We start from the raw sequence: 6,853 nt of genomic DNA, 5'->3' as shown, positions 1-6,853 counted from the left end.
TGCACGACATGGAGACCACAATCTTTCATTTTCCTTCCAATTGTTGATGGATTTCTTGCTAAAGTTTCACTGAAAGTTCCAATACTATGTGCAATAGCACGCATATTATGGTTGACTGAGATATTCATATTTACAAGTTTATCTTTTTGTAGCATTTGCACTAGGAATCATTGGTTCTTTCAAATTCTCATGGCTTTTAGGGCCTGTTTGGCAAGTGGTATTAAGTTGTATTAAATGGGATTGCATTGCTAATCCCACTTCGAAATTGAGAATGACATGTTTGGAAGGAGTGTGAGATGGGATTAAAATTAACTTTATAGGCTTTAGAAAATAAGCCTTGTGTTGGAAAGTGTGAGATGGGATTACAAATCCCATGGCTGACGAATTTTTCCTTTATCCAAGTTCACAGATATGTAAGCTAAAAGTAAATTCCAGGATTTACTTTTTAATGCATATGTTCCAAACATGGTATTAGAAAACATGGGATACACCCAATCCAGGGATAATACTTTACACATGCATTTATTGTTACTTTTACAGTTCCATCCACCTTAATCCCACCTAATGCAATTGGCCAAACGGGCCCTTAGTGTTGTATATTAGTTTTATTGCCTAGTTGAAGTGATAATTGGGCCAAAACTGAATTTCATTTCAACAAGGCATGTCTTCTTGTTGCTTTGCCTATTGATGGAAGCATGCCATGTGAAGCTTGAGGCTCCTCATGCTACAAGTCCTCAAGTTTAGGGGATTTCTCATCTCTATCACCTTCACGTGGCATGCTTCCATCAACTAACAAGTACTTCTTACAACAAAATGGAAGGGGTAAGCCTTGTGATATGAATTATTCAATCGATCCTAACAACTAACAAGAAAGTTGTTGCATTATGCAATCGATCCTTAGACGTAGCTGAAATTGGTTCTCTCTTAGAAGTTCAGCGGAGGAAACTAGAAATTCAGTGGGGGAAACTAGAAATTCAGCAGAGCAAACTAGAAATTTAGCGGGAGAAACTAGAAATTCAGTGAGGAAACTAGAAATTCAGTGGGGGAAACTAGAAATTCAGCAGGGCAAACTAGAAATTCAGCAAGAGAAACTAGAAATTTAGCGGGGAAACTAGAAATTCAGTGCGACAAACGTGAAATTCAGCGGGGCAAACTATAAATTGAGCGAGGTAAACTAAAAATTGAGTGAGACAAACTAAAAATTCGGCAAGGCAAACTAGAATTTTGGCAGGGCAAACCGGAAATTGAGTGAGGCAATCATGAAAATGAGTGAGGCAAGCAAAAATTGATTTCATAATCCACCAAAATTTAATTACAAAGCATGTATCATATAAAACACTTTATATCACACATCGGGTATAGGAAACTTGCACTTCCAGCGATTATGCCCTGTTTGTTTACATCGATCGCATTTTACTGTTTTCTTTTCCTCTCCACGCGAGAGAAATCTTAGCTTTTTTAGTCTTCCAGCTAACCTCCTCTGCCCCGAGGGTTTAATCTGTGCACAATACTCCTTGAATGCCACTGAATTTCCCATTCGCTCATCACGTATTGGGTACACCGATTCGCTATACGTGGTTAGGTAATTTTGCACCGTGTAGAATGGAGAGCTATATGAGTAATGAGGAAGATTATAGTGTATACATGCTGACGTGACATATATACAAGGGTACCCCTTCACGTCAAACTCGTGACATGTACACGTTAACTCACTAAGCTTGACCGTATCATTATACTCTCCCACAAAAGAATACTCATCTCGAGAAATTGTGGCATGGTGTACATCTCGCGCCTTCTGCACAGGATCCTTTAACTGTTCCTCCACCCATGGTGTCAATAGATCTACAAACGATGCTGCAGATTCTCCTCTTATAAAATAATTCTTGTATCTTAAATCTTACCGCCTCTATCAATTTAGTAACGGGGTATTCGCGTGCTTCTTTGAAGAAGGCATTAACACACTCAGATATGTTTGTAGTGACCAAGTTGAATCTTTTTCCTATAAAGTGCGAAGATGCCCATCTCTTGTACTCGATATCTCTCAGCCATACATGAACTGGGGGGTTGGCCATTTCGATATCATGCATTAACTTATCAAATTCAGCCCTCCTGCATGTCTTCACAGTCCACTAGTAGTACATCTCCAACGACTTGTCTTTAAAAGTGTCCACCAAGTTTCTATAGATATGGTACGCGCAGTAGACATGGATTGAATGCGGAAGACTTAGGGAACCTCTTTCATTAAATCGTTATGTCAGTCGAATATAACAACAAGACCCGGAAGAGACCCTAACATATGGTTGAGGTAGGAAAGGAAACAATTCCAGCTGTTGCTATTCTCTGATTCTCCGATGCCAAATGCAACTAGAAAAATATGATTATCCCCATCTAAAGTCATGGCAATGAATAGCACACCCTTATATTTGCCCTTTAGGTATGTCCCGTCGATGGCCAATACCCTCCGCATAGAATTTTAAAAACTTCGAACACATTGTCCAAGTGCTACAAAAAACCTCTCAAACCTGTTAGTCTCTTTGTTAAGTTCCAATGCAGTCACCGTCCCTAGGTTGGCCCTCCTCAACTCATGTAAATACAATGGGAGTTGATTGTAAGAGTCTTCATAAGATCCCATCACGTGATTTATTGCAAGCTCCTTAGCTTTTCATGTCTTCTTATAACTGACAAGAATATTATATTTCTCTTGCATGATGAAGATAATATCACGTGGCCTCAACCTTATGTGTTGCTCGATGCGGCTAACAATCAAATCACATGCTAACTTACTGCTTGCTTGTCGGTGATCACTCTTCATCCATGACATGTTGCACGTATGTTTAGATGTATAAGTCTGTATCTTAAATATCCCAACATCATTCACCCGAGATGCATGAACCCTTCATTTGCATGTGTCATGCCCATGTCCTAGTGACCATTCCGTTCCTTAGGATCCTGCGGTCCTCTCGGTCGAATTTTGGTGACCCGCAACCCGTAGATTTCATTTGTGCGTGATCCTAAGTTGTACCCTATCAACTCGAGCCGATTCAGCCTGAGACTTATGCCATTGTGACCGCATCATCGCCGTGGTTCAACGACGCATCTCGTGCGCCAATCCGACATCTAGATCATGAGATGTAGGCCTCGCATGATCATGGCCGTGGACCGCACGTTGCGGGACCCACCTAACCCATGGCACTTTTCCCTAGGTCATTATGAGGATGACCTCACCCTAACCTACACCTAGCCACCCTATCCTACACCTAGTCACCTTAACTTACCCTAGCCACCCTATTCCCATACTCGCTTGTAATCATGCTTTTCTCCTCCCCAAACTCATAATTACCTTCCAAGCAATCATTTTAAGTAGGCTTAGATGTCCTAGAGCATGAATGTACAGAGAAATTGATGGACCTCAACATAAAGTTTCCTTTTAATCTTCTAAAGTGTCCAAAGTATATACGATTCAACTATAGCAAAAAAAAATTTGAAGTTAGTACACCATGATGAATTAGAGACTACAAGTAGATGAAATTCAAAAAAAAAAAAAATGTAGCAGGTGGTGTAGTCTCAACACACGCCGAAGTTTCAATCTTCGGTTCAATTCTCAGCTCCTCGTCCCTTAATGGTAAATATTCAGGATTTGGGGGAGGAGGTCCTTCAGAATAAGGGTTCTCTCGATCCGTGACAACTACCACAGTATTGCCTTGTGAGGCATCCATTATTTCTTGTATTATAGGATCGTTTGAATTTGTAAAGTGTGTCAAGCAATCATCCAAAGAGTCGAAACATTTAGTTGAAAAGAGTTCATTCATCCTATCGAGATCTGTGATGATATGTCTAATAATTCCTTTATCTTCTTTGAAAGTAGAAATGAGCATACTCTCTTATTTGTTCTCAATGTGGGATGAAATTACTACTACGCGTGTCTCATCTTGACCTAAATAGGCATATTTCAAATCAGAGGTAAAGGTTTTAGGTCAAGCTTCGGTGCTTTGAGGTTTGATGGTAGAAGCACTGCATCGGTTTGGGGCAACCCTTCTAATTGTGGCTTCTACCGGTTACTTCAAGTACCAGCACAGTATCAAGCATGGTACCCATCTCCCTAATCATGTCATCATTAAAATTATGGGAGTGGGCTAGGCACATCTCTAGAGGGTCAGAGGATAAGGTCAACAGCGCTCTATCTTCCACGAAAGGTCAATCATGTTAATGTCATGGAAGTTATCATCATCCTCGAACCGTCTACTAGTATTGAAAAAGATATTTAACTCCAGTGTCATATTCCCAAAAGACATATTCATGACTCCATTCTTACAATTGATGATTGCGTTTCAAGTGGCAAAGAATGGGTAACCAAGAATGACGAGAATCTGAGTACTCATGTTACTGATGGGTTTTGTATCTAGGATGATAAAATCTACTGGATAGCATAATCTATCAACCTGGACCAACACATCCTCGATTACCCCTCTCGGTACATGAACTGAGCAATCGGCAAGTCGTAATATGGTTGGGGTGGGTTTTAATTCACCCAAACCTAACTGTTTATACACCGAGTAGGGAATCAGATTTACACTCGCCCCTAAGTCAAGAAGTGCATGCGCAATTTGATAGTTCCTGATTACACATGATATGGTTGGCTACCAGGATCTTTAAATTTCTGCGGCACATCTTGTTTTAGGATGGCACTCACTTTCTCAGTCAAGAATATTTTCTTTTGAATATTTTGTCGTCTTTTGGTCGTACGTAAGTCTTTTAGAAATTTGACATATGAAGGTATTTGTTTTACAGCATCAAGTAAAGGAATATTGACCTTCACTTGTTTCAACACCTCTAAAATATCATGAGAGTTAGAGAGAGGTTTTGGTGTAACCAACCATTGGGGAAATGGAGCAACTGGCTTGTCTTGAAGTTTCGGTTCTAATTCTTGTGGAGCAATGCTAGGTCTATCATTGTTATCCTCTTCCGGGTCATTAGGTTTTTCAGCCCTAACCGGAATAGTTTTGTTAATGGTCTTCCCACTCCTACGAGTAGTGATAGATTTAGCCTGCTCCATCTGATCTGAAGAGCTTGGATCACTTATCTCATATTACGGTTTGGGATTGGGGAGAGGTTGAGCAGGAAGCATCTCCCTTCCCCCAATCATTATGTGTGACTCTATCCTTTGAATGGATGATGTAAGTGATCCTATTGCTGATTTGATATCTTAGTTGAATAGCTCTTGGTCTTGAATGTGTTTTAAAACTAGATCCTCTTGAGGTTTCCCTTGATTTGGAATTTGATTGAAGAAACCTTGACGGATAGCAATTTGTCCATTCCTCCAACTGAAGTTTGGATGATTTCTCCAACTAGGATTGTACGTATTAAAGGTGAGTCCATTGAAAGGTCTTTGATAATTATTTACGGCATTGGATTGCTTAGTCAGTACCTCTTGAAAGGCAGATATAGTGGGACAATTTTCAGTTGTATGACTATTACAACCACAAATACCACAAAAAACTTCCTTACCCTCATCCTTCCTTAATTCCATGGCCTCGAATTTCTTTATGAGATTATCCACTTTAATATTGATATCATCATCCTCTTTCAACAGGTATACTTTGCCCCTTTCCTTTGATTGAGTGGGCTTAGAAGTGGTACTCGATTTTGGGTATGTGTCCCATGATTGTGCATTTTCAGCAAGTCTATCCAAGTAATCCCACACATCATCAACATTTTTATTCATAAATTCCCCATTACACATCGTCTACCCAATTAGCACATGAAAGATGTCAATCCATCATAGAAAAAGTGTGTAATGCGCCACGTTTCAAAACTATGTTGTGGGCATGAACTGACAAGATCCTTGAACCTTTTCCAATATTGGAAGAATGTTTCATCCTCCTTTTGGGCAAAGTTCATGATTGATTTTCTAAGGGTGTTCGTTTTGTGATATGAAAATTTTTATTTATGAACTCTCTTGTCATGTCATTCCATGTGCCAATAAATCGAGGACGTGGTGAATGTAACCACGTCTTAGCTTTCTCTTTCAAAGAAAAGGAAAAGAGTTTCAGCCTGACCATGTCCTCAGACACATTAGGAAAGTATAAAGTGGTTATGATATCATCAAACTCTTTCAAGCGTAGATACAGATTTTCAGAATCAAGCCCATGAAATTTTGGAAGGACTTGGATCACCCCTAGCTTGATATTCATATGTCCCATATTTTTTTTAAAACCATGCATGAGGGCGTGCTCACCCCTGCCTGTTGTAAATAATCTCGTAAAGTATGATGCGGGGGTGATTGATGCACCTCATTCTCATCCTGGATGTCCTCCACCCTAGGTTGGGGTAGAAGAGGTTGGTTTGTAACCATTACTTCGATTAACTCTGGGGATCTCGAGTGGTGTCTAGTCCTGCGATGGATAGTCAACCCCTCAATCAATCCTCCTTCAGTCAAGGGATGTCAAGTGTTATCATGGACCCACATGGGCATGAAACACTCGCAGCCCTAAATTCATATTCTAAACCTAAACCTAAGAGAAAGAAAGGAAATAGAAATCTAGAAAGAAAGAGAAAATGGTTAGAAATAAGTTACCAATTTCGAAGTTTCTAAGTTAAAAACCTGCAAAATAAAACAAACTAAGTTAATTTCTAAAGATAAAAAGTCTAAAAATAGCAAGAGATCCTAAAATAAATAGTAAACTAGTTTCTAAAAAGGAAAAAATTTCCTAAAAGAAAATAGAAATTTTCTAAAACAAATTAGGAAAGTTCTAGACCTAAAATAGAAAGAAAGTTAGTTTTTAAATTTAGAAAGTTTCTAAAAATAAAAGCCTATTTCTAAAAATAGAAAAAAAATAGAGAAATTAGAAAGAAA

The 6,853-nt window shown here is 39.1% G+C and overlaps 1 non-coding gene across 1 annotated transcript; it reads left to right on the top strand.

Annotated features, from left to right (window-relative positions):
- Window positions 1-5,809: 5,809 nt before the first annotated feature.
- On the top strand, window positions 5,810-5,916 carry LOC131234122 (small nucleolar RNA R71). The gene has a single exon (XR_009165532.1). It is a non-coding gene; the product is annotated as a small nucleolar RNA R71 (small nucleolar RNA).
- The last annotated feature ends 937 nt before the right edge of the window (window positions 5,917-6,853 follow it).

This window comes from Magnolia sinica, chromosome 18, assembly GCF_029962835.1.
Source record: "Magnolia sinica isolate HGM2019 chromosome 18, MsV1, whole genome shotgun sequence".
In the NCBI taxonomy this organism is placed as follows: domain Eukaryota; kingdom Viridiplantae; phylum Streptophyta; class Magnoliopsida; order Magnoliales; family Magnoliaceae; genus Magnolia; species Magnolia sinica.
This window is presented reverse-complemented; position numbering and strand designations above follow the sequence as displayed.